The following is a 5,356-nucleotide window of genomic DNA, read 5'->3' as shown; positions in this document are numbered from 1 at the left end:
ATGGCAATGAAGACATTTCTCTGCTCAGCTCCTCACCCCAAGAAGTGGAGGATCCAAATACAACCCATATGGAGCAAGGTTGCTCTGTGGTACAGTAGAATAAAGGGTGGGGAAGATGATTAAGAGAAGGGGAATATAATCTATGCTGCTGAGAGCCTGGGAGGAAAACTGAAAGCTGGCCTGAATTCAGGTCAGTATTTGTATTCCCAGATAAATATGGTGAGCATGTTCCCAGCAGAAAACACTTGTGAGGAGGGCTTGAAAACTGGAAACTGGCACTGCAGATCTGGGATGACCACAAGATAGGTAGTCATCACTCTTGGGAGTCCTTCAAACCTAGGCATGCTGGGAAGACAGGTAAGAGCATAAGAACAGGATTAATATTTTAAAGATGAACAGCTGGTTAAAGTTTAATACCTGTCCCACTTGTCATTTGAAATCCTTCACGAAGGGAACTGAGCTCAGATGAGACAGGGACTTTAGTCTTTAACACACAGTCAGTTGCCATCGGAGTTCCTGCCAGCCCTGATTAAAGCTGATGGGCTGACAGCCAGGCACTACAATGAACAGAGGTGGCTGCCAGGGGTCCCATCCACCTCCTCCCCAGCACAGGGACACAAAGGAGCTGCACCACGTGCATCAGAACATAGGGTGCCATTAAGTAAGCAAAGCCTTTGGGGTTTGTGTTTCGCTGCAGACTTTGGACAGAAGGTTTCTCAAAACCCATGGATTCTTTGTATTGAGAATAAATACCCCAACAGAACTCAGTCATCAGTTTTCACTGGCAGCCTCTCTTCCCACATCCCTCGAGTGGATGGACAGCAGGATGGAGACTTTGGGGGACCAAAGTACCTCCCACTCTAAGTAGAGATCAGCTCCATGACCACTTGAATACAGAATGTACATAATGTACCACCACATCTGTAAGTCCATGGGACCCAGTAAGATGCATCCCAGAGTCCTGAGGGAATTGGCTGATGTAGTTTGCAAGACTCTCTCCATGATATTTGAAAAGTCATGGCAGTCAGGTGAAATCCCAGGTGACTGGAAAAGAGGAAATATTGTACCCGTCTTTAAAAAGGGTAGAAAAGAGGACCCTGGGAATTACCTGTCACCTTCACCTCTGTGCCTGGGAAGATCATGGAACAGAGCCTCTTAGAAGCTTGGCTAAGGCAGGGAGGTGCTTTGGGACAATCAGCACAGCTTCACTAAGGTTAAGTCCTGCCTGACCAAACTAGTGACCTTCCGTGATAGAGTCACCACATCAGTGGACAAGGAAAGGGCTACAGATATCATTTTTCTGGACTTTCATAAAGTCTTTGACATGATCCCTGTGACAACATCCTTCTCTTTAAATTGGAGAGAAATGATTTGATGAGTGGACTGTTAGATGGATAAGAAACTGGTTACAAGGTCCCATTCACAGAGTAGCGGTCAGTGTCTCAGAGTCACTGACAAGTGGAGTCCCTCAGGGGTCCATACAGGGACCAGTGTGATTTAATATCTTCATTAATGACACAGATGAAGGGTCAAGTGCATCCTCAGTAAGTTTGCATGTGACACCAAGCTGAGTGACTCTGTTGACACACCTGAAGGACAGGATGCCATCCAGAAGGACCTGGACAAGCTCAAGAAGCGGGGCCATGGGAACAAGACCAAGTGCTGGTGCTGCACCTGGGTCAGGGCAACCTCCGGTATCAGCACAGGCTGGGCATGAACAGACCCAGAGCAGCCCTGCCCAGAAGGACTTGGGGGTGCTGTGGGTGAGAGGCTGGACATGCCCCGGCCATGGCACTCACAGCCCAGAGAGCCAAACGTGTCCTGGGCTGCATCCAGAGCCCCGTGGGCAGCAGGGGAGGGAGGGGATTGTGCCCCTCTGCTCTGCTCTGCTGAGACCCACCTGGAGCAGCGCATCCAGCTCTGGGGTCCCAGCACAGGAGGGACAGGGACCTGCTGGAGCCAGTCCAGAGGAGGCCACCAAGATGAGCAGAGGGCTGGAGGACCTCTCCTACGAGGAAAGACAGAGTTGGAATTGAGAAAATTGCCTGGAAAAGAGAAGGCTTTGGGATGACCTAATCGTGGCCTTCCAGTACCCAAAGGGAGGCTGCAAGAAAGATGGAGACAGACTTCTTACAAGAGCCTGTAGCAACAGAGCAAGGGGGAATGGCTTCAAACTGAAAGAGAGCAGGCTTACATTAGGTATTAGGAAAAAATTCTTTACTATGAGGTTGGCAAGGCACTAGAACAGGTTGCGCAGGGAAGCTGTGTTCAAGGCCGGATTGGATGGAGCTGGGAGCAACCTGATCTAGTGAAAGATGTCCCTGTCCATGGCAGGTGGGTTGGAACTACATGACCTTTAGGGTTCCTTCCAGTCCTGGCCATTCTATGATACTAAGACCAGCACATCCAGTAAAATACACAGCTCAGTATTAAAGCCAGATTTTCCCCACACTACCAGGCAACTGCTTTTGCCCTGTAAGCAGAGAGAGAAGCAGGAGTGTGTTTCTTCAGTCAGATCACACTTACTGATTTATACAAGTGTTGTATTTGCATACAGCTGGAGGAGTGGAAAAACCCTGCTCCAGCAGGAAACAAGCTGTCTTTTACCAATCTGGGAAGATGAGAACATTGCTAAACTTACAGACAACATGCAACAGGATGGTGGCATGGGTAAGAGGATACCCAGTGAGGTCCAAAGTATTTACGGAAGACCAAGCAGCTGGGCTGCTCTCATGCAGATCTGTAATACCAGGAGGCAAAAGCAGGATGTTTTCCCTGGAAGGCAACAGTGAACACAGTGGGTTTGGCATCTGTTTCAGGAGGTCCTACCTCAGTCAAAATTCTGGACAAAGCCTGTTTGTCTGAGACTTTGCAAAGAGTGGAGCAAGCATCAAAGCTCTCCTTCGTTTTGTAGGTCAGGAAGGCTTTGGGTTTGGCAGGGTGTCAGCTCACATGTATTCCATAAAGTGCACTTTAATTTTTCATTGTAGCAGCACCAACAGACTTTGATTGAAATAAATAATGAACCAATTTGTATCATGAATCTAGGAATCACTCTCTTCTGGTCCCCATCATGGAGAGGATTTTCTTCCCAGTGACAAGTGTTAATGCATTTATGCCCTAGTTTCCCACAGTGGGTGTCACTATTGAAGTGTCAGGAAGGAAGGTTAGAGCTGCTTTTTCAGACTGTTCCTGTCAGCCTCAGCAGTCCGTTTTGGATGAAAACATCCCGGCAGAACACAGCCTGAAAGAAAGCTGGATTTTAAACAGCACAGCAAAAGTCTTTGTGTTGTATATGATTAAAATGTAACATTGAATAGGGCTTTTTCCCAGTCTGAGTCAGGGAGGACGGCTCCACTGTGTAAAAATTACAGGGTTTTTTTGCAGAATGACAGAAGTTTCACAAGTCTTTAATGTAGTTAAGAGACCATTTGCCATGGTTTTCTCGTTTTTCAGTGGTGTTCTGCCTGACAAGTCCCCCAGCACAAAACCTGACAGGTACTGTTCCACTTGTGAGAGCTGACAGGGGACAGCTGGCCCTTCACCACAGGGAGACCCCACAGCAGTACCTACCTTCGCTTCTCACACAGTAAAAATGGCCAGAACCAAAACCCAGTGGGATCCAGGCATTCGGTTTGATTTGAACCATTCCGTGTGAGTCATGATAATTTTAATAAACACAGTTATTTGGGGGAGAGGAAGTCAATTATCAAAAGCAGCCTTACTGTAATTTCAAAGTTTTACCAAATCACTTTAATACAATTCCATTTAGAGAGAAATTTAGATTAAGTGCACACAGTAAGTGCTGTAACCCACCCAGTTACGAACCCCCTTTGCAAACTGTCTAACACTGCAGAGAAAGTGAATAAAATGCTGGCCAAATCAAACAATAATGAAATTAAAGCACAACAGCATGGCTTACAACAATGTTCTAGTAGCATCCTTGGGAGGCTGCACTGAAGAGGAGGTGCCTTTAGGCAGGTATAACAGTAGAAGTGTTAGATTGCAGTATTACAGCTGCTCCCACCTCCCTTGCAGAGCTTTACAATGTCACAGCAAGGCAGCAATATCAGTGAGCTAATACTACATTAGGAACTCATTTTAGACAGAAAAGGATAATTATTTTCTCCTGGAGAGTACCCATAAATTAATTTTATTCACCCAGACCACCTTTGTCATTGCTGGAAGCTGCTGCTGAAGGACCACAGACTCTGCCCTAGATGACACCACATCGCATGCAAATCTCCAGCTCAGAGCAGTGGTAGCTGCACAAGATATAATGTCTTGTGACATGGCGAAGGTCAGATTAGACTATCTGACCTTCAGGCTAAATTTATCAATTCAGTGAAATATATTAATGACACAGTTTTTAATTAAGACAACATAATAGAAAGAGCAATACTGCTTGGTCCATTGCAGATCTGTATTAAAGTACAATATCCATTTAATCACTTTTGTACTTGATCTAGTTAAAATTAGCCGGGAGAGCTGTTGCTGTAGCACGTGGGTAATAGAAGCAGAAAGCTGAGACTCACCAAAGTGAAGCCACTGCACTTCATTACAACCACAGAATCCTCAGCAGGGCCAGACACGCCGGTGGGGAGCAGCACAAGAGGGAATGCTCAAGGATCATACAACTGACAGACCTTAAGGAACAAAATGCAGTTCATTACCCTGCTATTGTTTTGGCAGAAACAAAACCCAAATTACTCATTTGCTGCTGCTATTTTCACTCCATCAGCCGTCGGGTACGCCTGAGTCGGTGCTGGATGCACTGCCCAGCGTGGTGTAAGGCAGTGCCAGGCTTTCCCAGGCTCTGTGCAAGACCCAGCTGTCACTGGGACAAGGGGGGCAAATCCAGAAAAACACTCTTTTCTACTCCTTCTGTGCATACATTAATCTACGTGCTTATTCCTGTTTACATTATGAGGTGTATGTCATAAAAGAGCTTACAGGATGTGTACTGCAGCCAAGTTAGTATTGCTGTTGGAGCCTCAGCCTATTTCCTGACTTAACATTGCCCAGTTAAAACTAATTTTTTTTTTTTTTTAATTCTGCATTTGTCTAATGGAATTTATTAGTTGTTTGAGCCCATTTCAGGTAAGAATGCTACATAGAGCACCCATGAACACCTGCAGGAAACCCAGCCAAGAGAACAAGTTTTATACTGGAGACAGTAATAACTCAGAAATATTAGCTAGTATAGAAATGTGTACAAATATAGTAAAGAAGCTACTTTAAGCAACAACATTCAAAACAGTTTAGAAAAGTGCCTGCATTATAAGACCTTTTCACATACTACTCTGGTGAAACCCAGAGCTTTTCATTTGGGGCAACTCAGCTGTCCTTTCAGGAG

At 45.7% G+C, this 5,356-nt stretch overlaps 1 protein-coding gene across 1 annotated transcript in view; it reads right to left on the bottom strand.

Annotated features, from left to right (window-relative positions):
* The window catches only part of PDZD2 (PDZ domain containing 2), a 201,979-nt gene extending 197,309 nt beyond the window's left edge, over positions 1-4,670 (bottom strand). Inside the window, 1 exon segment of the mRNA XM_008629068.2 lies at positions 4,536-4,670. The gene's annotated coding sequence lies outside the window, so the exon portion shown is untranslated.
* Positions 4,671-5,356: the final 686 nt, after the last annotated feature.

The sequence above is a fragment of the Corvus brachyrhynchos genome, unplaced genomic scaffold, assembly GCF_000691975.1.
Source record: "Corvus brachyrhynchos isolate BGI_N302 unplaced genomic scaffold, ASM69197v1 scaffold140, whole genome shotgun sequence".
Taxonomy (NCBI): domain Eukaryota; kingdom Metazoa; phylum Chordata; class Aves; order Passeriformes; family Corvidae; genus Corvus; species Corvus brachyrhynchos.
The sequence above is the reverse complement of the archived record's forward strand: the minus strand, read 5'-3'. Positions and strand labels throughout refer to the sequence as shown.